The 26,522-nt window shown below is 43.2% G+C and overlaps 1 protein-coding gene and 1 long non-coding RNA gene across 4 annotated transcripts in view; both read left to right on the top strand.

Annotated features, from left to right (window-relative positions):
* The window catches only part of Ets1 (ETS proto-oncogene 1, transcription factor), a 135,120-nt gene that overhangs the window by 66,400 nt on the left and 42,198 nt on the right, over window positions 1-26,522 (top strand). The gene's annotated exons all lie outside the window — the stretch shown is intronic.
* On the top strand, window positions 1,654-23,871 carry LOC125349489. The gene is made up of 4 exons (XR_007210524.1): window positions 1,654-1,799; window positions 7,370-7,382; window positions 17,863-17,873; window positions 23,860-23,871. It is a non-coding gene; the product is annotated as an uncharacterized LOC125349489 (long non-coding RNA).

Genomic DNA, 26,522 nt, shown 5'->3' on the forward strand with positions numbered 1-26,522 from the left:
AAGCTCTCTTGGGTCTTTGCTGGGTACATGATGAGGTGGTAGGAAGAGAACTGAAATGATCCTTTTTATCCTGGTATTCATGCAGGTTCCTAATTTGACCAGTGTTTCGATTTGGTTGTGTTTAGTTGGTACCAAAGAGCCTAGAAGAAGGAAAACATCACAACGCCAGGCATGGCTTGAGTGTCTTTGGTTCATAATGTTGTTCTGAAGAGAGAGAAAGAAACTTCATTTTTTCTTAGACCCAAATTTTGGTGCTAAGCAGATGGAATTAACTCCACAGGATTCCTGTAGTCTGAGAGGGAACCAATCTTATCTATAAGGCAGAGAACTGCCTCCTGGCCTTAGTGAGGAATGGTTTTGGAAATTAAAGTATCTAAAAGATAGGGGGAGAAGTCCCTGAGTTCTGGAAGAAAATTGTTACATGCACCTCTGTTGTATCTGATTGTCAATAACTTTAGTTGCTGTTCTCTGGCCTTTCTTTGCCTCTGCCATAATTAGCTGCCTGCTTTAACCCTTTCTTAGCTTAAATTTCCAAATGAAGGTCAAGCTGATATTTTGTCATTCGGAGGTCCATCAGAACACCTTAATAGAGGAATTAAGATCTTTCCTACTCCCTGCCAGTTTCCCAATATTCAATCCCTGGATTGCTGTGTACAAAGAAGGCTGGACTAGTTTCTTGTCATCCCATGACCATGGCCAAGTCAGTGCAATGCTGAGGCCCAGAGCCAAGATTACAGGCACTGAGAGCTGCTGTGAAGGTTGTCTTTGGGGGTCCAAGGGAGCTAGAAGAAGTTCTGTGTGTCACAAGTGATCTATACCATACAGAGGAGCAGTGAAGGGATAGTTCACAGTGAAGACATAAACTCAGCTAATAGACTCTTCCTTTAAGAATGACTTGTTTACATGTGTTGTTATGTGTGTTTATGGGGAAGAGACAGAGCCGGTCATCTGGGAAATATCATCTAGATATGTCAGTTCACATACCTACTATAGATATTTCTTGTTGGCACTGAACAGAGCCCCTGGCAACACATGTTTTCGATCACAGCGAACAGCTGAAGCATGTTCGTCTGGTAATTTAATATTAAATATTAGAGATTTAAAGTATATGGGGCTGTTACTTCAGTTACGGGTAAAAATAAGCCCTGGGCAAGTGAGTTTCTTTAGCTTTCCTATCCACGAAATGGGGACGGGATGGAGATGGTAAGGCCTAATGCTACCATCCACATCCAATACAGGATGCATATCTCTCTCCCTCTTTCTCTCTTTCTTTCTCTCTTTTACTCTCTTTCGCTCACTTTTTCTTTCCTTCCTTCCTTTTTTCTTTCTTTCCTCTCTGTCTCTCTTCTCTCTCTTTCTGTCTCTCTCTCTGTCTCTGTCTCTCTGTCTCTCTGTCTCTGTCTCTGTCTCTGTCTCTCTCTCTCTCTCTCTCTCTCTCTCTCTCTCTCTCTCTCTCTCTCTGCCAGTATTGCGGCTTGAATTTAGGTCCTGGGTGTTTTCACTTAGGATTTTTGTTCAAGGTTGGCACTCTACTACTTGAGTCACAGCTCTGATTCTGGCTTTTTGGTGGTTAATGGGAGACAAGGGTCTCACAGTCTATTGCTGGGGCTGGCTTCAAACTGTTCTCAGCTGCTACCCCCTTTAGTAGCTAGGATTACAAGCAGGAGCCACCAAACCTGGCTACGATATGCATTTTTACAATGGCTTTTTGTTGTTGTTGTTGTTCTGAAAAGATTCCCAAGCCACCATCCAGTTTCATAAGTAATTTTCAATGCAGCAACATTTCATCTTCTCATGAGGTTTTATTTCTAAAATTTTTAGGGAGGGAAGTTAGGAGAATAACGTGTAAACTCTGAAAATTACATAGAAATAATAACTAATTTTTAACTCTTTGGAGGGAACTTCAGTTACTTCTATGTAAATAACATACCCATGCCTCAGAAAGGGACATAGAGGTAGAGAAAAGGTAAGTAACTTCAGTGAAAATCTCCAGAGAGCCAGTGGGTGATGTAAAATGAGTTTCTCGCTTCTCAGTACCTATTATCATGAGGAAGGTCGCAAGGTGCCTTTGATATAGCTCAGCACTGAAACTTCAGTTAGGACTTACTCTGACAGGTGCAAATATGGAAGAACCCTTGGCCGGGCCTGCTGCTTTTACCAGGGGAAGGACAAGACTTTGTCTGAGTAGAGACTTGCCAGCAGACCGTATAGGACATGTGTTTAAAGTTTAACTGCTCACAGTGTGGCTTTGTGTGTCCACAGCTGTGAATTAAATAGTCATCACAATGACTTCTTTGGGTTGCCTGGTTTCTTATGTGTGGAGACAACTATTGTAGGAGTGTTAGCTGGCTTTAACGGTTAAACTAGAATTTCCTTTCTCCTCCCCAACCTTTCCCAATTTGGCCAAATAGAGGCAGTCAGGAGATGGGGTGTCCAAACAGGAGTCAGTAGGCCTGGGATATTTGTCCACCTTTGTGGCTAAGACATGCTTTTGAACTTTTATTCACTTTTTTTCCCCTCTGTGTTGGTACTTGGGCTTGAACTTCAGGGCTGTGCTGTTCTTTAGTTTTTCCACTGAAGGATATCCATCTACCCTTTGAGCTACAGCTCCATTTCTGGCTTTTTGGTGGTTAGTTGGAGATAAGAGTCTCACAGATTTTCCCTTCCAGGCTGACTCCAAAACTCAATCCTCAGATCTTAGCTACCCAAGTAGGGAGTAGGTAGTATTATAGGCATGCACCACTTGTGTCTGACTCTTTTTTCACTGTTATTCTTTATTGAGATCTTAGAGGATTTTTGACAGCATTACATACCAAATTATCATATGCTGTAAAATAACCTTGACATTGATTTCCCATGTAAGTGTGAAGTGGGATCTTATTCTGTCTCATTGTGTTGTGTCTGATCTTAAATAGACTCAAACCTAACATGGTCATTGAGTAGTTTCTGGTTTTTTCCTTGGCGTGGAGTTGGCTGAAAAGGAGCTGAGGCCACCCAGGCTGGGCGCCAAAGCAAACACATTCCCAAGCCACTTCATTTTTTCTCTCCTTCCCCATTCCACTCTACCTTCTAGGCGATATGAATCAGTGCTCTAAGTTCTAGTTCTGGATCTTTATCCATTAATGAGACTAAAAGGGCCATTCCTAAACCCCATCCCACCTTGGCAGAGTTGGTTCTTCCAATGGAGATTGATTTTGTCCTTAGAGAGGAGACAAAGCTTTGTCCTTTCTCAATGAGCTGCCTGGCCTGTCAGGATTATTTGCTCATTGTGTGCCCCTACTGACCGTGCTCTGTTTGTGACAAAAGAAAGACCCTTGTATCTCAGAGCAATGACTAGAGGCAGCCCAGGTGACCACTTAGTTACTGTGTTGACTTGGGGTAAATTACTTAATGTCTCTGTATTCTAGTTCCTGCATGTGTACTGTTACTCAATATGATTGCATGAAGATTACAGCTGTGAATTTGGGCAAAATCTTCACCCAATACTGTAATGGGTTCTGCTGAAGAGTTAACTCAAAGTCATGTCAGTAAAGGATTTTCAGAGGCCCCCTTGAAAGGTTTGATTGACAGGTATGGTGGCTACATTACGTACATTGCCCAAATCTATTGCGTGAGAGTGCACAGAGGAATAACTTAAGACTCTTTTGCCTGCTTCACTGAGATCTTGTGCCAGTGAAGGTTCATGCTTGTCCCAGAAAGCAAGCATGGTGGGCAGGTAATTTTGAGTATCTTGAAGGCTGACAAGCCAGGGATTGGTCAGTTATCTTGGGTGATAGAGGCTGTCATTGTTACTTCAAAGCAGGAAGTCCACTAAGTCTGAGGACTAGGGCGACATTTTCAGGGCTGATGGAGACCTAGTTTTTTCCATGATGCACGATTGAGAAATGCATTGTGTTTAGTTATTATAAAATATCTTTCATTTTATTTATTTGGTTGGCAAAACTTGCATTCCTGGCATATTTGGGCAGTTTGTGTTGCTGTGTCTTTTTTTTTTTCTTTTTTTGGTCTGTATAAATTTTTTTCCTTCTTTTAAAGAGCCGAGACCACATTGTAGGAACCTCATGTCCTTCTAGGAGCCAGTCTAGCCCATGGTCAAGTTCCCAAAGCCCAGCTTGCTCCACTGGGTCCTATCCGTTTTTCTGCTGGAATTTCCAGGAAAGAATCTCTCTATTTCAAAGAGTATGGTAGATAACTCTCCACAAGCTATCGTGTAATTATAGACAGTTCTTGGGTCTACAGACATGATAACCTGTGGCTGTGGTGGCATTCCATGAGCTTGATTGAAAGGTGGACTCCGGCCATCCAAAAGTTATAGGAATCCTTCTGAAAGATGTATTGAGCTTCATTGTATGTCTGGCGTGTTCACATCAAAGAGCCCCTTTTTATGCGTATTGCTTGCTGTGTGAAAAGTATTATTTACTCTTATTTTTCAGATAAAGGAAATGTTATTCAGAGCAGTGCCTTCAATCACTCTAGAAACTAATGAGATATAACAGATTTTTTGTTTCACCTAAAGTTTAAGTATGGTGTTATTCTTATGCTGGTTCACAGTTCCAGCTGGTTCACAGCTGTAACTTAGATCCAGAGGATCACAGTTCATTGCCAGCCTGGAAAGAAAAGTCCTCTGGACTCCATCTCCAAAATAATCACCAGTCCAGCTGGGCTGGAAGCCTCCAGATACATTGTTTGAGGAAGAAGCTTAAGGGTCCGGCCACACTGACGTTGGGTGGCAGTGTGGTTGGGAGTACTCAGGTTCTTATGTTTTCAATGTCCTTCAGATGCCCTTAGCTCTCACAGGTACAAAGGATTATATTTACCCTTCTAAGGTTACAACTTTTTTTTTTTTTCTAAACGTGCCAGTACTGGGGCTTGAACTTAGGGCCTAGGTATTGATTTTAGCTTTTTTTACTCAAAGCTAGTGCTCTACCACTTGAGCCACAGCTCCATTTTGAGCTATTTTGGCTGTTAATGCGAGTTGAGACTCAAATGGACTTTTCTTGTCTGGGCTGGCTTCAAACTACAATCCTCAGATCTTAGCCTCCTGAGTAGTTAGGATTACAAGCCTGAACCACTGGTGCCTGGAAAATATTGCCACTTTTTTTTTTTTAAGCTTCCAGATCTGCCCATTTTACTGCCTTTATCACTGCTGCTTCTCTGCTCAAAATCTGGGTGGAGAAAGATTTTGACTGGCAAAAGGGTTCATTTTCTGAAGACATGCTTGAAGTGTAATTTTCCAGTTCACAAAGAGAACAAGGGGACTCTGCATACAAATGTTATTTTTTTTCCTCCCTAAAATTTAGGGTTGTTTTGAGTCCATTTCCTAAGTTAGGGAACACTGTTTAGAGTGCTCATGGAATATGGAGGGAAAGACAGCCCCAAAGGCAAGTGGCTCATGGAGAACAGACTCCTCCTACCTTCTCTATGGCCAGCCGGGTGGTTCCCTTATCACTGAGCTGTGGGGAGCAGTTTCTCAAAGATTAGCATCCTTGGGGAATTGGTGCATGAGCAATATGATCATCTCGTGTGTGCACGCATACGCCTGCTGGTACTGGGGCTTGAAGTCAGGGTCTAGGTGCTGTCCCCGAGCTTTTTCAGCTCTAGGATGGTACTTTATCACTTGATCCACACCTCTACTTGCAGCTTTTGTCTGGTTAATTGGAGATAAGAGTCTCATGGACTTTCCTGCCCCAAGCACCTTTGGAACTATGATTCTCAGATCTCAGCCCTCCTGAGTAGTTAGGATCCTAGGTGTGAACCGCTGGCACTGGGCTAGCCTAATACCTACAACAGATGTTTATTTAGTTGCTCCATCCTGGCATACCAGTCTCATTGCTCTGCTCAGAAGGAATGTGTGAGGATTTCTTGCTGTGCTGTCATGTTCTAGGGCTGCACTTTGCTCATGGATGTTGTTCTTAATTCAGGGTTAGGAATGTCAAGGTGATTCTCATATCTATTACATTTAACTTGTCATGTGATTCTAGCTAATTCTTTACTTCCCCCCCCTCCCCCAGGCTAATCCTACTTGGCTGTTTTTCAGTCACCTTTTTCTTTTTAATTGTGTGGTTTATAATCTTCAAGGAAAAGGAATTGGTCTGTATTGTAGGTTGTGGTAGGTCTGAATGCATTGGCGGAAAGCCATGCTTACAGATACACCAAAAATATTACATCGTGTGCCATAAATATTTATTATTTGTCCAACTCTGTCATATGTCCCAGGTTCTTCCCAGTGAGCTTGAATTCAGCCTGTCACTTGGTACTCCAAATGTGGTCTCTCGTTCATTGCCCACACATCTTCTCTCAGTTGCCTGTTTTTTTTGTTTTTTTTTGTGTGTGTGTGTGTGTGTGTTTTCCTGGAACTTTCAGTTTTGTCTCTGAGAGTCAGTTGCAAAATAATGATTCAGAAAGTGCTTTTAGTTCTCAGTAGCCCTGGGAATATTTTTCAGGCACTTTGGAGTGGGGAAAGGAGCAATATTGTTAATCTCACAGGACAACAAGGTATAAATGAGGACTCATCAGCAGGTGGGGTCACAATACTTACACACTAAATTTGGACTAAATTTGTATTCCCTCAGTCGCTCATCTTGGGGTTATGCCATCCAAAGTAAGCAAAGAGAACCAGATTAAGAATTTGAAGCAGTTTAAGTTTAGCATGGTTTCCCTAACCATGAGTTATATTTTAAACTTATTGTTGATTCATACCTTAATTTTGCTTAGAGTCTGAGAAACAACTCAAAATCAACCTCAAACAAGTTCACATGAAGCACTTGAGACCGCTAAGGTAGCTGTGGTGGCCCTTATTTTTTGCGGTGGTGATAGTAGTGGGGCTTGTACACAGGGCATGGGTCCTGTTCTTTAGCTTTTTCACTCAAGGCTGGTGCTCTACCACTTGAGCCACAGCTCCACTTCGGAGATTCTAGTGGTTACTTGGAGATATGTCTCATGGCTTGGGACCTTGACCCTCAGATCTCAGCCTCCTGAGAGCAAGGATTACAGGTATGAGTCCCCAGCACCTGGCTAATAACTATTTTTTGCTTTGCAAAGTTCTTCAGAGGAACCATGAATGTCTTGCATGCTTTATGCGTGTGCTTGTGTGTGTGGTATTCACATGTATCTGCATTTACATTCATGAGTGAATAAATGAACTTTTGAATTGGGAGGAAGTGTCATAAGTGAAGACAATTAAATTTTATATTTTGTTTTAATGTGTATTCAAGCGGACACATTTTACTGTTGAAATAAAAAGGAACAAAAGAAACAAATTTTCCCCCAGTAAACAATGTAGATGAAACAAAAAACAAAAGTACACTACAAGCCTTTAGTGTGTTCAATTGCAACATTGTGTTTTTGGCTAAAAAAAATAAGAGGGAAGAAGGTCAAGCAGAGTACAAGTAAAAGATCTAGTAAAAGAATAAAAGAACAAAAGGAAGTTTTTCCAAAGAAATGAAAGAATTTAAGAGGAATAGACTTTGCGAAGGTCTCCATCTGGGCCAGGCACTACATTTGAATGACTGGACTTCTGGTGTCAGCTAGCCTGACTAGCAGGACTAGCAGGACTGCCTGATAGGCAGTCCTGGCCCTGTGCTCTTTGTTCTTTGCATGGCCATTTCTAATACTTGAAACCCCTCATGGGCTGATAGCTGGTCAGGATAGCTCAGATACTGTCTTCTGTGTGTTTTAGGTACTTCTGTGGCTAAAAGTGCAGAGGTACATGTGTTTGAATTAAGGAAAATATGTGTGGACCAGGAATCCCTGTGTTTTCTGCTGGATGGACTCTCTATCCTAACAGTTCTAGGATGGAACTTTCACGCGCTAGCTATGTGGAGACCAAAAGCATTTCTGAAGCATTTGAAGGAGATAGATGAATAGAGAAGGGGCTGGGGACTGGTGGTCATACGTGTGATTCTAGCTACTCAGGAGGCTGAGATTTGAGGATTGTGATTCAAAGCCAGCCCAGGCAGGAACATCCATAAGACTCACATCTCTAACGAGCAAAATGGCTGGAAATGGAGCTGTCACTCAAGTGCCAGAGCATCAGCCTTGAGTGAAAAAGCTAAGTGTCAATGCCCAGGCCCCTGAGTTCAAGCCCCAGTGCCAGCACACACACACACACACACACACACACACACACACACACACACACACACACACCTACCCCCCACACTGAATAGAGAAAGGAGTGTTTTGGATATAGAACATCATATGATTAAGATGAAAGAAAGGGTGGGTACTGGTGGCTCACACCTGTAATGCTAGGTACCAGGAGGCCAAGATCTGAGATCATGGTTTGAAGCCAGCCTGGACAGGAAAGTCCATGTGATTCTTATTGCCAATTAACCACCAGAAAACTGGAAGTGGCACTGTGGCTCAAAGTGGTACAGTGCTAGCTTTGAGCATAAAAAGCCCAGGGATAGTGGCCCTGAGTTCAAGCTCCACAACGGACCAAAAAATAAAAAAATAAAAAAGGCTTACATTAACATCAACATGAAGAAGAAAAGTTCGAGGTTCTTGGAAAAGAGAAAGAGAAATTGATGTAGGGCCAGGATCTAGGACAAAAATCTGTGGGATCTCAGGATGAATTTTGCCTTTGAAAGTAGGTAGGTTAAGGACAGAGAGGTACTGTTGAGCAGGTTTATGAGACAGATGATTTTTTTTCTTCATTATTTTCCCTCCCACTCAAACTGTTAGTTGTTAAAACCTCCATATCAGTTTATCAGAATAGGCGTTAAACCTCAGAGAACATGACAAAAATCAATCAGGTACCTTTCTTTTGTGGTACAAATGGAAAATAACTTAGTTTAGCCATGGGTATCTTTTGAACGTGGTGTTTGTAGATATATTTTTTAAGTCTTTAGGAACCCTTACTATGCACCAGGTCCTGTGTCTGTTTTTAATATTTCTGTGCAACTTCAGCTTTGTGCTATGGTAATTTTTTCTTGTCATTAATGTTCAAATAAGAATGTATTGTGGATATAATTTTTTTTTTGTGTGTGTGTGTGTGTTAGTACTTGGGCTTGAACTCAGTCTGGAGGCTGTTTTTAGCTTCTTTGCTCAAGGTTGGAGCTTTACCACTTGAGCCACGGCTCTATTTTCAGCTTTTTAGCAGTTCATTGGGGATTCTACTCATCAAGGAAAAAATAAATTAAAAAATATTTTTTTAAAGAAAAAAAAAGAATCTTATGGACTTTCCTGCCTAGGCTGGCTTTGAACAGTGGTCAGCCTCATAAGTAGCTAGGATTACAGGTATGAGCCATGTTTGCTCAGCAGACTTTTGATAATACTTTAAATAACCAAGGCTCAGAAAGAAGAAGTAGACAAGCTGAGCACTGGCAGCTCAACCCTGCAATCCTAGCTACTTGGGAGCCTAAGATCTGATGATTGTGGTTTGAAGACATCTTGGGCAGAAAATTTGGTGAGACTCTTATCACCAATTCATTTCAGAAAGCTAGAAGTGGAGGTGTCACTCAAATGATAAAACACCAGTCTTGAGAAACAAAAAAAAAGCTAAGCAAGAGCTTTGAGGTACTGAATTCAAGACCCTGTTCTGCCATCAAAAAAAAAAAAAAAAAAAAGAAGAAGAAGAAGAAGAGGTGGACAAATCCCTAAGTTGTGTTGATAATAAGCCCTGGGGAATTTAGGCACCTCTGTAAAGGGCAGCTTTCCACAGAGAAAAATGATGGGAACTGTTCCAGGTCTCACTCACACTTGTCTCTATGGTCATTTTATTTATTTTATTTTATTTTTGCCAGTCCTGGACTTTGAACTCTGGGCCTGAGTGCTGCCCTTAAGGGCCTTTTATAAAAGTAAAGCTAGCACTCTACCCCTTGAGTTACAGTACCACTTCTGCCTTTTTCTGTGATTACCTGGAAATTAGAGTCTCTCGGACTTTATTGCCGGGGCTGGCTTTGAGCTGTGATCCTCAGATCTCAGCCTCCTGAGTAGCTAGAATTACAGACGTGAGCCACTAGTGCCTAGCTCTATGGTCATTTCTAAACACATTGTCTTGGGATCACACTGGACTTCCCTCTTGGTCACACCTTTCTCTTGGTCTCTCAGCCTTCCCCAGCTTCCTTTTTCCATAAGCGAATACTCCATCCAGCAGATAGTGGCTTCCTTTCAGGGTCTGAGCTAGAGGAAGAAGATGGAGGCTGTGAATCCTGGGACGTGGAGCAGGCAAGCCCAGCTGCATCCTCAGGGTTGAACGTGATGGCTGAGTAATGAGTTATTTCATCAAAGCTGCCCCTTTTTGTTGTTGAACTCTGTTGAGAAACAGTCTCCTCCTGTAGCAGGAATGTATTCTGCTGGGAGCTACCTTCACACGTCTTCCTGACAGGCCAGTGAGTCAAGGCCTCTGCCGCCTGTCTATACACTGGGAAGGGCCCAGGCCTGCACAATGAGGGGCCACCCACAGGTGGTGTCTGGGCAGTTACAAGCTGACCCTCCACAGGCGCTGCCTGATAGTGGGGTTAGGAACAGGCAAGGCACCACCTGCTTTTGGCTTCTCAGCCATTCAGGAAGCTACAACTGTGCATTGGGTGTGGTACCCTCCCCTCCCCTTCTGAGGGGTTGCCTGCACCACATTCTTATCTGAAACCTCCTTTTATTGATGCTTTTTTTTTTTTTTCTGTATTTGGAGTAAGATCTGTCATAGTTAACCTTTGAGAAGTAAGGACCTAAATTCAGAAAGCCAGGCTTTCCTTTGGGGGAAGGGGGTTGGAGTAGAAGGGAAATGGCCATGATAATAGGTAGAACTTACCAAGGACCGTTGCTTATCCCTAAACTACTCATCTTTTTCTTTGTTGTTGTGTTTGGCTCATTTTTTGATTTGCTTTTGGATGCAGACTTTTGTACCGAGAACCTTATCCTCGTGTGTGTGTGTGTGTGTGTGCGCACACTCGTGTGCGCACACACACACACACACACACACACGACAGTTCGGGAATATTTTTGCTGAAGGCTATCACTCTACCACTTGAGTCAAGGCTCCACTTCCAGCTTTTTTTTTGGCAAATTGGAGCTAAATTGGAGGAACATCATGGATGTTCCTTCCTGGGCTAGCTTCATACCATGATCCTTAGATCTCAGCTTCCTGAGGAGCTAGGGATTACAGGCGCGCAGCACCAGTGCCTAGGAAAGAATCTCAATCTTTTACCCTAACCCATAATAGTGGAAGCATTATTCCCTGTTTGCAGATGAAGAAATTCAGAGAGAAAGCCCTTGCTCCAGGTGTGGGACTAGCTGAGTGGAGGAGTTTAGATTCAAACACATCCAGCTGTGTCTGATGTCTTCCTACTTTCCCGAAACATCGTTGAATTGGGGTGAAATACTAAGATCTATGGTGCATCTGGTTTACTAGTTCATCATAACATTGGTTTAGAACCAGGTAGAGCGGTGGTAAGGTTTGTCTGCTGGCTTCATTATTCTGGAGCTTCTGGAATCCTTACACAGGAAAGGGAAGTGCAGAGCCACGACACCTACTAACTCCCTCAAACATATGCGAACAAAAAGTGTCAGTGTTAGTAGGTGACATCAGAATTCACCAAATGCCCTGTGTTCGGGCACGCTAATGTTTAATATTGCTTTAGTTTGATGAATGCTAGCATATGCACTTACCTAGTAATAATAGTAACTGTTAGCCAGGGATGGAGATGTCCATGGGGCATCCTCTTCTCTTTTTCTGGAGTAGACATCTCATACATATGTTAGTCATATTTAAGGAGCCCTTCACCATTGGCACTTGTGGAGCCTCGAGCAGGTTACTCTGATCCCTGTGCTGTAGGATTGGGGTGTGTCTTAGAGGTATTCAAGACAACAAGCTGAATAATATGGCAAGTTTGTTCCTTCTCAAGAAATAAAAAGAAATGTCATTATGTCACACTCTCAGATTGTGAGACAAATACACCATCTCCCTTTGGGAAAGTTGACCCTGGACTTTTAAGAGTGTTTTTCTTTTTCTTTTTATGAGTACTGAGGCTTGATCTCAGGGCCTCTCATGCTCTCACTGGGCTTTCTTCACTCAAGGTCGGCACTTTACCACTTGAGCCACAGCTCTACTTCTGGCTCTCTGGTGGTTAATTGGAGATAAGAGTCTCCGGGTCTTGCCTGCCCATCTGGCTTTAAATTACAATCCTCAGATCTTAGCCTCCTGAATAGTTAGGGTTACAAGAGTGAGCCAATGACAAGTAGCTCTTTCTCCTCTTCCTTTTCTTTTTCTTTTAAAGCACTTTGAAAAGAATTCTCCAATCTCTGCCTGCATTAAACATATTACTTTGTGCCACAGATTATGCATTTACATAGTTCATCTTAATGATAGCAAGAATGACAGGTAACTAGAAGACTATGGCTGAGTAAAGCAAAACGGAAGCAAAAAGAGCACTTGGAGTCTCCCAGTGGATGTCATGGGGAACAACTGTGTCGACAAGGTGTGCAAGAGCTAGTGAGTGCTTTGGGCTTTTCCTTTGTTCATTTCCATTTGGGACAGAGGGTCTTTGCTAGGGCAAAGAGTTGAGCAGAGTTGCTTTGGATGGCCTCCCTGCACAACTGTGTTGTTCTTAGCAGTAAAAGCAGGCCTCACTCCCACCCCCACCTTGTGTAGGTCATGCTGGAAGCCAGAGTATTCCAAAGCCCAGAAGAACTCCCTTGGTGTGATACTGTTTTCCTTGTCAAGTAGGTGTAAATCCCCTGTAGCCATTGGTGCCAGAGGTCCTTCTGGATTATGGGGCGCAAGAGGGGGTGGGGATGGGAAGCCAGGGGTGGTTCCTCTGAGTGTAGCAAAAAAAGTGGTGAGAAGAGCTTTATTTAAGTTTGGCATTTTTGAAATCTGAGCATTCACTTAATTCTTGATAGGAAAATTCTAGAGCCTCATGAAATCAAAGTTAGTATGGCCACAATGTGTGTCTTCCTCTCACCTCGGGGTTTAGATTCTGGCTTAAAGCCCTCTACTTAGGAGTACTTTGGGTGCCAGGCTTCAAGGGTCCCTGGTTTTTAACCTTTGCCTGGCTTTGAACATTTCCTATGTGGTACTGTCAGCAGGTCTGCATAGGCAGTCTGTTGCCTGGAGAGACAATCAAAACTCCTGTTTTTCCTGGACCTGCCAGATAAATGTTCTGTTGCTCTGTTCTGTTAAATTATTGTGATATTCTACTTGAAGGAATTTTCTCCTAGTAGGTGAGCTACCTTTCTTTGAGAGAGAGTGGGAGAGTTCCTGAGTTCATACTTAGTGTCATCCGACAAAGTAAGGAGTGTTCTTAAATTAGTGGAAATCGCACTAGAGTGTGGGGCTAAATACACGTGAACCTCTCCAATGGTGAGTCTTGTGTCTCTACAGGAAACATATCCTTGATGTTACAGAGATAAAAAAGATCAGTCTTACACCTTCCTTGTTCCCTAATGGGAATCAAATGTTTGTCAGAATTGCCAGGTGCATTGTTTTTTCTGGTCTTGACACTTTTTTTGTGTCTGAGTACAAGGATTAAGAAGTGACTTTTTTTTTTTTTTTACTGTGTGTCTGATTGTTTACAGAATCATACTCTTTAATTGATGTTGATGTGTTCTACCCTGTTTTGTGCACACAAAATTGAATCTCAGAAAAGTTCAGATAATTTTCCAAGGGCCATAGAGCTTTCAAGTCAGAATTTTCTATTGAGCTGGGTGTTGGTGGCTCAGGCCTGTAATCCTACCTACCCGGGAGACTAAGATTTTAGGATATCAATTCGAAGCCAGCCCTGGCAGGGAAGTCTGTGAGACTCTTATGTCCAATTAACCACTGGAAAAACCAGAAGTGGCACTGTGGCTCAAAGTGGAAGAGCACTAGCCTTGAGGGGTAAAGCTCAAGACAGCTCCCAGGCCCTGAATTCAAGCCCTGGGACCAACAAAAACGTTTGCACTAAAGATATCTTAATTCTTTAAAATTATCTTTAATGATGCTAAGTGAAATGAACTCCATGTTATGGAAACGATTGTTATATCACAGTTGTAACTACTTTCAACGTCCCATCTGTATCTGTAGCTTCTATTATTGATGATGTTCTTGTATCACCTTCCTGTGGTTGTACCTACACTATCTCTGTAATCTTATCTGAGTATATTGGAAACCGTGTATACTGGTATTAGAAGTAGGAAATTGAAAGGGAATACCAAAATTGAGAGACACCGGGTAAAAAAAGACAAACAACTACAAAAGCAATACTTGCAAAACTGTTTGGTGTAAGTGAACTGAACACCTCGGGGGGGGGAAAGGGAAAGGAGGAGGAGGGAGGGGGATATGAGGGACAAGGTAACAAACAGTACAAGAAATGTATTCAATGCCTAACATATGAAACTGTAACCACTCTGTACATCAGTTTGATAATAAAAATTTGAAAAAAAATAAAATTATCTTTAAATAGATAAATGGGGGTAAAAGGAGGATTCAATTCAACATATCAATTTATGACTACAATGCCTCTTGATCAGTGTCACTTCTTCTCTTCCCCCTTGTCTTTCTTAACTCCATTCATCCTCTCAAACTACTTTTTTACTTATGTACATTGAATGTTTTGATGGTATTTGCCCACCTTCCCTCAAGATATTTCTTAATTACATTATCTTTCCTGTTTAGGCCTATTGGAAGAGAAAATAGGCCAACATTTTTGCAAGAGGACTTGATTCCTGGGACATTATTCTGGGACAGTTTTAGGATGGACATTACTGTCAGTGTTAGGAAGAAAATATTTAATGTATTTATAAATCTGTGGTAACACAGGGATGTGTAATAGAGGGAAAGGGGAAAATCCACATGATTTCTTCTATGATTTTTCAAGTCCATGACGGATAAGTGAACAAACTTTCATTAAACTTACTGAACTTAGAGGTAGAACTGGGGCTTGGTCCCCCTTGTTCTAGTTTAGAAAATCGAGGAATGAAGTGAGAGCCCCACCCGTGCCAGAGAATTTTCCAGGGAGGGGACATTCACAGACAGTGTAGGCCTTGAGGCTACTTGAGGCAATAAGAATGTTTGTAGAAAAACAAACATGCATGGAATGAATCAACAGCTACATGGTAGACCTGGAATTAACCTCTGATTCAGTGAGAGATTTTTTTTTAATCTTTTTTTTTTTTTTTTTAATTAAAGCTGGGTGCCAGTGGTTCAAGCTTGTAATCTTAACGACTCAGGAGGCTGAGATCTGAGCATCACAGTTTGAAGCTAAGCCTGGGCAGGAAAGTCTATGACATTCTTATCTTCAATAAACTACCAAAAAGCCAGAAATTAAGAGCTGTGGCTCAGGTGATAGAGTACTAGCCTTGAGTAAAAAAAGTTAAGGGACAGGGCCAGGCCCCAAGCTGGAATAGTGGCCAAAAAATATTTTTTTTCTAGATATTTTGAAAACCTCTTTAGGACCTTCAGGGCTGTACCCTTAGCTGTATTTTTTTTTGTGATGGATGGGCTGATGGAAGAACTTTGAAATTTGGGTGCTGGGCAGAACAGCAGGGACTGAGGGTTTTGCTTGGTTTTACAGAGTTCTGCCTAACACATGCCCAGTGCTGGCAGTAGCCAGCAACAATGAAGCAGTCTCCCGTCTCCCTGACCCTCCCAACTGCCTTGCTTTGTAAGAAAATAATATTTTTAATTCTTTATTAAGCCAGGCAATTCCAGAGGAGTTAATATTTGAATTTCCTAAACTTGGTACCAAATACAGCAGAGTCAAAATATAATCCACTTGTGTAGCCATTGGTACTTGGGTCCTTTTTTTTTTTTTTTTTCTTTTCCTTTTCTTTTGTGCCAGTACTGGGCTTTTGAACTCAGGACCTTGCACCTCTTGCTTGGCTTTTTTGTTTTCTTCAAGACTAGTGCTGTTCCACTTGAGCTATATCTGTACTTCCAGCTACTTGATTCATCTATATTTGACAGGTAGATTGATTTATGCCATAGGTTGCTTACCATAATTTCATGGTATAAATCATTTTAATCCTTTTCCTACTTGGCAGGTAAGATATCTTAAGTCAAAAGCAAAGGACTTACATTTAGGTGGTTTTCCATGCTAACTAATGTCTGTCTCTGAGTGGTACTTTATCACTTTTGTGATAATGTTAATGATAATACTTTTTACTCTAGGCTGATGAGACAGCCCTAGATTTGAATTCAAGCTTGTTGCTTACTAATTTGTCCGTAGGCAAATTATTTCACTTCCTAAGCCTTGCTGTTTTGATCCTTTCAATGAAGATAATCATAAAGATCTCTTAGGGCTATGCAAGGATTAGAAATAATTCCTGTAAAATACTTTTTCATGCCACGGGTGCTCAGGAAATGATATTATCACTGTCTCTCAGCCCACCAAATTCTGTACAAGTGTTCATCACCACGGACACTGTTATTACTTGAATGGTTGTGAAAACTGTGGTTTACTGTTAACCTGGTTACAGAAAATTTTCCACTTGACACCCCTCTAACCAAGCAAGCCAGCGCTGTCCCTGGGGCCACTTTATATCATATTCTAGTCTCTGTCACGCATGCTTCTGGTTGCCTGAGTTGGGGTTGCGATAAGGTTTGCAGCCATAAAAGTATTATTTTCCAGGTCCTACTCTTGCCACTTTTAACTCTGTGGTTTCTTAAAAATCAGTATCAAGAGGCAACTTTATTCCACTGACAAAGCACTCCCTCTTTGCTATGGGACCCTGTCTTTCCTGGGAGGTGACTTATACCTGTGACATGGATGGAGGGACTATCTGATGGAATAACACAGCAAGGCAGGTCAGTATTCCCATTCTCCAGGTGTTACTTCCTGAGCTATCCAGGCAGTGAGCTTATTTGACAGACTCTTGAAGACTTGTCTTTTATTCTTTTTTTCTCCTCAGCCACCTGGCTCCTGCCCCTAGAAGATACCTGGTAGGTTGACTCACTTCTCACAGACTTTTCCCTAAAGGATTTTGCAGCTGGAGAATCCAAAGGAGCCTTGCACCTCTGGGTTTTGTCAGTTTCTGATTGCAGCATGTGATTTACAGCCAAAATCTGGCGCCTAGAAAAGGAGATCGTGTGTCTTTAAACAGCTGTGTGCCAGTGTGTGTAAATGTGCTTGCTAATCCAGTGACTAATTCGGCATAGTTTAAAGCAGCAATGAGCCTGGCTGCCCGGGCAGGGCTGTAGCCCAACTGGATACAGCCCAATTATTTCTTTAGTCCTCTCTGTCTCTCTGCCTCTGTCTCTGTTTCCGACTGTCTCTGCCTCTTGTCTCCTCTCTTCTCTCTTCTCTGAACTTCAATTAGCACTGGCCTCTGGTTCCTGGCCTTCTAGTCCCCCTCCTCCTGGCTCTTCACCCCTCCTTTTTATTTACTCATCGGAGGGTGGGGCTCTGCCACTTCTGAGTCAGGGCCAGGGAACCAATCAGAAGTATGTTGGGGCATTCCAGGGGACAGAACTCATGTTCCCTCTTGGAAAAGAATTTCCCCAAAAGATCCCTTGCCTATTGAAGTGTTGTGACTGGGCCTTGCTCAGTTCCAGTCCAGTGATGCCGGCTCCCCTCTTACTGTGTGTTTGGCTGAAGTTGCATCTGCCCTTCCTCTATCACTGTCCTTTCCTGGTGGGTCTGAGGTGTGGGAGAGAAACATCCAGTCAGTGGGCAAGTGAGCGCCCTACTTCTTCCCTGAGAATCTCATAAATATAAAAAATGCAAATGTTGCCTTAATTGAGAGCCAGGGTGGCCTTTTGTGGGAACATCTTTGGGAGTTGGAAGGGTTTGTTTGTCTCCTGGAGTCTGGAGCTTTTCCTCTGGATCCTTAGCCTAAGTGTTCCCAGAAGTTGCAGACACCAAACAGGTGTCTGCTCTGGAAATGGCCCCTGCCTTGCTTCTCCCACAGGCTCAGTGAGCACAGCCTCGCTGCCACCTCAAGCTCTGCCATGTGTCAGAGGTGGCATGGGAGGTCCCCACCTCTGCCTGTCTTCCCTCAGTAATGCCACCCATCCCTTCCCTGGCATCATCTCTGTCCCCTTGACTTCTCTCCTACACCAGGACATCACCAAACACCTTCCTAGTGACTCTCTCCCGACTCCTGCTGCCCCTCGCACTGTATAGTCCACCCCATCGCAAACCCTCCTGTGTTGGAGGCACGCTCAGGGTGTGCCTCCGGATGTCTGAATGTAGAATGATTGTCTGAACTAATTGGTATACCTCAGTGGCTTTTGTTTTGTTCACTGAAGGGGCCTCCACATGAAGGGGCCCTGGGTTACCATTGCCAATGTATTCCCATTGCTCCATTGGCCAGTAATACTGTTTCCCTCCTCTCTCTCTCTCTCTCTCTCTCTCTCCCTCTCTGTCTTTTCTCCTTTTTTTCTCCTTCCCTCCCCCCCTCTTTCTTCCACTGCTCCTAGGCTTGAACTCAGGGCCTACATGCTATCCCTGAGCTTTTCTGCTCAAAGCTAGCATTCTACCATGTGAGCTCCACTTCCATCTTTTTAGTGATTAACTGGAGATAAAAGAATCTTGTTCCTGCCCAGGCTAGCTTTGAACCATGATCCTCAGATCTCAGCCTGCTGAGGAGCTAGAGTTACAGGTGTGAGCCATCAGTACCAGATGGAAGGTGTTTCTCTGGGAAAAAGTTATTATTCTTTAAATGGAGAGAGAGTTCACATAACAAAATGCACCATTTTAAAGAGTATCTTCAGTGGTGGTGGTAGCACATTCACAAGGTATACAACCATCACCAACATCTAATATCAGAATCTTTCCAGCACCCTTCCAGAAGCCCTCTGCCATCAACAGGAGGAGAGATCTGAGCACATAAAGCTGTACATCTCCCCCAGGGCCTGCTCTTTACTTCTTCCTCCACAGCACTCAAGCTCAGACTGTGTTCTGAGTGCTGGCTTGGTTAGGCCCCGCTGGAGTTAGCAAGTGTATGTCTGGGTGGAGATAATGAACGCTTTCACCAGCTGCAGGCAGACAGTTCAGCCCAGGGAGCACGGGCTGTGGTGACTGCAATTTCCTAATGGCTTCCTGATGAGGCACAGCCAGTTATTAGTGGCAGATGAGGTCTGTGAATCCTGGGCCTCTCTTTCCCACCTGACACGGGCAGATGCAGAGCGGCTTTGGCCACTACCCCCTCTGCATTGATCACGTTTTCTCTGCTGTCCACTTAATCGCTCTGACTTGCCTGTTGATCCGGAGATTAGGTCTGCCTGGGGACAGGTTGGCCTCCTGACTTTGCTGCTGGGACAGGTGGCCAGAGGTGGCTGGTGTCTGTCTGTGTGAGTGAGGTTTGGGACAGAAGTGGGATTGAAGGAATGCTGAAGCCTGAGTATTTGGGGACATTAGGAGAGACCCAGGAAGAAGGCTGAGAAGACATCTACCTCTTCCTTTGGTGAGGTATATTCTTCTTGTAAGCCTCAGATCCTATACTCTATGTGCAGTTGCATTTAGGACCAGAGCTATAAAGCTCATTCATTTAGGCTTCACAAGATGGGGCAGGTGGGGGGGGGGATAACTATAGAGAAGATTTCATTAATTAAACAAACATGCCACAAGCCTGTGTCCCTGACTTTGTGTCCTTTCTTTGTCATTGGGGTTTGTTGTATTTCCTTACCTCTACCAACTATGTCTTAGTTGCCCTATTTGGACCACAGTGGGACTAGAATGGTAGTGTTGGAAGCTATCAAATGGCATGCTCTCCTTTCAAGTGATTTTAGTTTGATATATCTGACCTGGGAGCCAGCTGGTGACTCATGCCTATAATCCTAGCTACTCTGGAGGCTGAGATCTGAGGATCAGGGTTTAAAGCCAGATCCAGAAAGGATTATGAGACTTTGATCTCTAATTAACCACCAAAAAGCTGCCAAATAAAACTGTGGCATAAGTGGCAGATCACCAGTCTGGAGAGAGAAAAGGCTTTAAGAGATAGTACCCAGGCGCTGACTTCAAGCCCCAGCACCCTCTTTTACACATACACAAGAATCCATAGGTCACCAAAATCAAAACCAACTGAAATCTTCACTATTCTGGATTGACGAAACTGGCCACTCTCAAATTTCTGAGGTGACATACATACAATTCAAAGTGAGCAGCAAAGATTGCATCTTTTATGTCCCTTGGTTCCAAAGAAACTAACTGGAGTCTGAGCATTGTCTCTCAACACTTGAAACCATGCAGCGGGAGCCGATAGAATTGCAGGCTCATAAAAATTCCGTCATATCTGTTGCCTCTTTGGGTGGGTTGTCCTGCTGTGGTTCTGAAGAGCTCAGAAAGGAATAGCATACATCCCAAATGATGAACCAGGGCTTGTTGGTAGTGGAGACATGGTGAAGACCCCTTCACCCTCCCTTGCAATGCCAATGATAAGGTAGGTAGGTCAACCGCATTGGTACAGAGAAGTACAGGGAAGGGAGGCAAAATATCTAGAATTAGCAACCATGTGATGTATGGCAAGTTGAGGTCACCTCCCTGTTCTCCATTTTCCCATCAGTGAAACAAGAAGTTTGAAGTAGATGACGTCTCTTGTGCCTTCTAACTGTGGTCCAGCAATAGTGTTGGGGCCTCTGAGCAACAACAGAGCTCTTCTTCTCTGGGGCAACTTCCTTCCCATTCATCTAATTATGTCTACTTGCCAGGAGGGAACACCTCCCTCCAAGAAGCTGTTCAAATTATATAGCAAATTCTGCTTTTTTTGGCTATAGATAAGGGCTTTCACATTGCATAGTTAGAGCTGAGGGTAAGGTAGGAAAGCAGAGACAAGGGAATATGTAGACACTCCAGTGGAATGAATGTATGGGAGGATACTGCACTGGCCAGGGAAAAGTCCAAAGCTGAAGAGATAGGTGGCCAAAAATGATAGATTAAGTAGATCTTCACAAACTGTAGAATGCCTTAAATGATGGCGGCGGGGAGCAGTGAACCTAATAGTTTAGGAAGACCAACCATACTCCCTTCAATGTTGACCACCTCTCTGGTTTCTGAATACTGCCACAGCTGCTTGAGAAACTCCAGCTGGGACTCTTGAAATTATTACCTAAAGGCCTCTACGTCATGAGATTTCTGGCTCACTAGGGACATACATTTGCTTTTTACAGAACTGAGTGGGGCCTTTATCCTGTGAGTGGTTGAACAACGAAAAGCTGAGCATGTAAGTTCCAGATGTTCCAAGCTAGCGAAAGGCTATTGGTTTTGAGTCCATTTACTAGTGTGCAGGCATTTTTGAAGACTGTGATATGTAGAGACCCAGCGCTGTCTCAGGCACTTGCCAAACATGCTATGTGGTTGTGTGTGTGTGTGTGTGTGTGTGTGTGTGTGTGTGTGTGTGTGTGTTTTATCTTCTCTGATGTCAGCCTTGCTTCAGGGTAGGAATGTGTGTGTCTCTGCCTTTTCGTCACTCCTACCATGTGGTTCCCATGTGGTGCTTTTGAATTATCCTGGGGTGAGTCAGCAGGGCCTTTGGAAGGAAGGGAATGTTTAGCCTTTAGGGAGTAAGGATGGAGAGAAATGGAAGAAGCAGCGTTTGAATGAAGTACTGGACCAGATCAGGTAGCCATGGATCTACTTAGATACCCACTGTTCAGTGTATTTTAAGTGGTCTAGTCTTCCTTTTGGATTTCATGGCTACCATCTGCATTGAATGAAAGCTATGTCAGAGTGTTAGGTGATTGTCACTTTGTATATATTATCTCTGTTTTCCTGATTGTCCCAAGTTTATTGGTGTGCTCTCCAGATGATGGGAGTCTTGAGTATCTTCACTCATACCCTTCTGAAGTCAGTGAATAAGAGGGATATTCTCTGTCAAATACTCTAAGCTATTTAAATGGAAAGCCTTTAGGCTTCTTTCTATGTCTTAAGTGCTGATTTCCCCAGGAGCCAAGAAGGAATTCCATGCCCAGGACTCAGGTATTAAGTAGAAAGTGGAGGGGAATCTCTTCATTGGGTCCTGAATTTCTTACCTTTGGGAAAATCCAGCTTGGGGTTGAACATTTCTTTAGGTTGTGATGTTGGATGGGATTCAGAGGTCGTGGTTGCTGACTTCTGTTTCCTGTTATTTCAGAGTTGAAGATGGTGAGTGATGGAAGCACACAGAGTGACAGCTTTCAGGAGTTCACTGCTAGAGCTCTTCTTTCTTGCCTTCCTCTGCCTTCTGTGGAGGTCCACACCCTGTGTTTGTCACAGGCTAATCTTACTGCTGTGGCCCATTTTAATAAGCCCATTTTAATGTGTGTGTGGAGGGGGGGTTAAGGATATAAGTAACACAGTTGGAGAGGAATGAGATTGCTTATCACTCCAAAACCAAGTTAAAGACGAAATTCCAGAAACTTAGAGAAGCCATCCAAAGAAGGTGAAACAGAGGGAAGACAATCCCTACTGAGATGCGCTGAGATTGGTGTATTTCACATCACAGTTGCTTTGCATCATGAAGATTAACTTCAGAGTCTCTTGCACTTTACCATTGGGCTGCACCCCTAGCTCTAGATCTTAGTCTCTTTATTCAGCAGTAAAGAAGTGAACAGGGAACTTTCCCCATGGCAAAGTCCTTTTGTAGTATCCCTGCGTATGTATAATGAACAGATTTGATAAGATTATTGTCTCAGGAAGTGGAGTGGGGACTCCACTTTGCTTTGGCCTCAGGATCCCCATCTCAGTGTTATAGAAATAGACTTTTAATTGCTCTGGGTTGGGCAATTTCTGATTGTCCTTCTCAGAGATGGTGTGCTTTAACAGAGGGCTAGCAAACCGTTCCACTTGGCTAAAGAGATCCTCTAGTGTAAAGAAGGAACCCTGTGAGCAGAAAATGAAGTCCATTCCTAAGCTGGCAGCAATCGGGTTGATCTCATCTTCCTCCCCGCTTGGGTCCAGTTGGAGCTATGCGTACAGGGCAGACTTCCAGTTCCCCCTGTCTGGGACGCACAGGGGCAGTTATAAATAGACCAAGACTTTGTCTGCAGGCATTGTTCTCTAACTGCCCATTGTTTCTGGAAGCAGAGCATTGCTGTGCTCTAGTACATGCTCTCTCTCTCTCTCTCTCTCTCTCGTTCTCTCTCTGTGCTTCTGTCTCTCATTTTCTCCCCTTTTTCTCTTATTGTGCACAAGTCTAAATCTTAACTTAGACATTATCCATCTACTACCTCTGCACTTGTTTGATACTTAGGGAGGAACTTGAACAAACTTATCCCGGCATGTAAAATAATGGAATCTGAGGATCTTGTCTTTTGATTCTAGCCTGCTCTCGTGTGAGTCTCTGCATGATGGATTTGTGGTTGAGACAAAGACAGGTGGGTGTGGTGATGGTGGATGTAGAGGATTTGTAAGTGTTGAACAGCTATGCTCAGAGGGTCTTGATTAATGTGCTAGCGTCAGAGTAATACCTTTTCCCTCGTGTTACAATGAGAGCCACACTGCGTGGCTCGGCACTTATTTGGTCATTGCCTTTTCAGCATTTTTGTTGGGGGCTTAGAATAGAGCAAAGTTGCAGAGAGCAACTTAGTAAACTGTAGGTGGTGCAGAGCTGACATGGACAATTAGTAGGATGAGGAGGGACTTGTGATATTAAAAAATGATCTCCACACATGGAGACATAGAAACATGGATGACAACAAAGGTGAAGTTTAATATAGACACATGGAAAACTCCATATATTTCTTAAAATACCAGTACTGGGACTTGAACTCAGGGCCTACCACTTTTAACTAGCATTTTATGATCAAGGTTGGTGCTCTACCACTTGAGCCACTCCACTTCTGGCTTCTTGGTGATTAATTGGAGATAACAGTCTCATGGACTTTTCTGCCTGGGCTGGCTTCAAACCACTATCTTCAGATCACAGCCTTCCCAGTGGTTAGGATAACAGACATGAGCCATTGACTTTTTCATGAGGGTCATTTGAGTTCTGACCTTAACCAAGTAAAGTTTAAGGAGTGAGCTGGTCATGAGGCTCTCTTTTTTCTCCTGAGAAGTACAATGTTGGAGGCCTATGATATTCTTTTACAGACATGGGTTGAAGGAATGGTTCTAGATTTGGTCAGGAGCACCATGAATGGTTGAAGGAATCAAAGAGTTTTAAAACCTGGGCAGAAGCAATGATAAAGTGAAAGAGTAAAGCAGTTGAGAAGCAGTTGCATGAAGGATGCTAGAATTTCTACTTTGTGGCTTTGAGCAATAGAAATGAGGTTAATGGACAGATCTCTAACTCAGTATGTGTGATCATTTCTTTAAATGATTCTGTGGCTTAGAAGAGAAACAAAGGCTCACAAAGTAGGGACCTAACTAAAGGTATTTTCAGTGGAGAATTTCTGGGTAAGAATGCTTGGTTTGGGGCTTGATTGGCATGGACAGTGTGTCATTATAATGTTGAGAAGCCTCATCTTCTACACTGGGAAATGACCAATATAGTCTTTATTTTTTGTTTTGTTTTTATTTTTCTCCCCTGGGTTAGCAGCTGACAGTCTCACAGTATGAATGTGTGTGGGTATGCATTTTCCTTCTCTGTCCAGATTTATTTATTAAAAGAAAAACACATCTGCATAAAAAAGCCTTTAGAAAGGCAGGAAGAATGTTGACTTTGTTTTTCTTTCTGAAGCACTAAGACATGTAGGGTTTCAGCTTCCTCTGAGGGGTTTTTGAAGACTGCCTTTCATCTCCAACAAGGCCTTTTTTTTGCTCCTATTAGAAAAAAATGGCCCTCTTTGGTTTAAAAAATGTATTTATATAATGTATAAATAAATAAGAAAATAGGGAAAGAATTTCCTTTCACGATTTATGGAAAAATATTGCTTTCTGACCATCATTAATTGGGAATAAGTGACTGCTGCTGTTTCCGTGTCTGTTCCCACTTGGCTTTGTCTATGCTGAAGTTTTTCTAAGTTTCCCTTCCCAGCCTTCTGTCTTTCCCTGTCTCGCTTCTAGCTCCCCACCCCCCTCCATCTCCTCTTAGCTGCTCTTGCTTCCTCTGCTGCTTCTCCATAGCTATAGCCCTGCCTGTCCCCAGCTTCTCTCTCTCTCTCTCTCTCTCCTCCCTCGCTTTCTTCTCTCTGCCCTCCCTTCCCCAGCTAGCTAGCTTTGAGCCTCAGAGTGCCGTCTCTGTGTTTGTTTCCTGCGTGGGAGGGAGAGGCAGGCCTTGAGAAAACAGTTCAAAAGTGCAGAAAAACTTTACCTCTTCCAGCCTAAATAAACGGGCCTCTCCTCCATTTGTTTGCCCAGAATTTTCCATTGCCCATGAAGAAAACTCATCCTTCACCTTGCCTAGCTTTGCCTTTCTGGTGAGTCTCAGGTCTCTTCCCTCCTGACCATGACTTGATTCCCACAGGACGTTCCAAATAGACCTTGAACTGAGGGGTCAGAGCAGGCCAGTTCTGGGTAGGATGTGCAGCGGCCCAGTGGTGCCTGGAACTTGATGTTGAAGCTGCTTGTCTGTAGCATGTCCAGATAGAGACTCTGCCCTTCTCCAGAAAGAAAAAGAGATGTTCTTTTTTCTTCTTCTTCTTCTTCTGGCTCTGGGTCTTGAACTCAGGGCCTGTGTGTTGTCTCTGAGCTTTTTTGCTCCAGGCTGGCCATAGCTCTACATCTAGCTTTTGGGGGGTTGGTTGGAGATAAGAGTCTCATGAACTTTCTTGCCTAGGCTGGCTTCGAACAGCAATCCTCAAATCACAGCCTCCTGAGTACGTAAGGTTACAAGCGCCAGTCACTGGCACCCGGCTATAAGAAGATGGTTTTATGTCCAATCATTTCTACCTGTTGTGCTTTGAACTCTGCAAACAGAGCTAAAGAGGAACTTCCTGGTTTTCAGACAGAGCAAGACTTGAATCCTAGTTACATCACTTTACTACTTGCTGTCTTGGTTCGAAATAGTAAATCTTGTAGGAAACATTTTCGAAAACTTAAAAAAAAAATTCTCTTCAGATAGCAGTGATGGTTGTTTTGGGCAAGAATTAAGTGAAATGAAAATAAATAAGCAATTGTAGCTAATCAGCATCTTTAGGATCTTGAAGGACCAGGTCTTCAAGACTCATAAGCAGCCAGAAGGAGCAGAAGCTAAGATAACGGGTAACAGGAAAAGGATGACTTATTTCAAGTTGCTTTATTACTAAACCTCAGCACCCTGACGCAAGTTTTGTAGTTGAAGGCAGGACAGCGCGGTTTCCCCCCTCTTCCCCCCATTGAAGAGTGTGAGGTTGTGGAGGGTGAGCCTTGGGGGCGTGGCTATAATGTTGGAGGACTACCAGGCATGAGGGAGGCCCTGGTTCCATCCCCAGCACCCAAAGAAAAAAGAATGGGATGGGAGAAGAGTAAGTGGGAAGCAAAATAGCTGTCTGCCAGTTGGTAGAGAGGAAAAGGACCGACCCAGACTTTCCTCTTCCTGCTTTCCATGGAGTTTTTGGTGGTGTGTTTTTCATGACAAAGAAATCAAACCTTTTCAGGACTTTTAGGACTGATAATAAGAGGTTCTGTGGTGAGCAGCAAGTGGAAGCATCTATGTCAGACTTGATGCCGTGAAACATGTGAAACACTTTGTAAATGGCTGCACTTACAGTCACACAAAGATTTTCAAGTATCTATTGGGTACTTTATTTGAGGTGGTCTTTGTGC

Source organism: Perognathus longimembris, chromosome 3 (assembly GCF_023159225.1).
Source record: "Perognathus longimembris pacificus isolate PPM17 chromosome 3, ASM2315922v1, whole genome shotgun sequence".
Taxonomy (NCBI): Eukaryota; Metazoa; Chordata; class Mammalia; order Rodentia; family Heteromyidae; genus Perognathus; species Perognathus longimembris.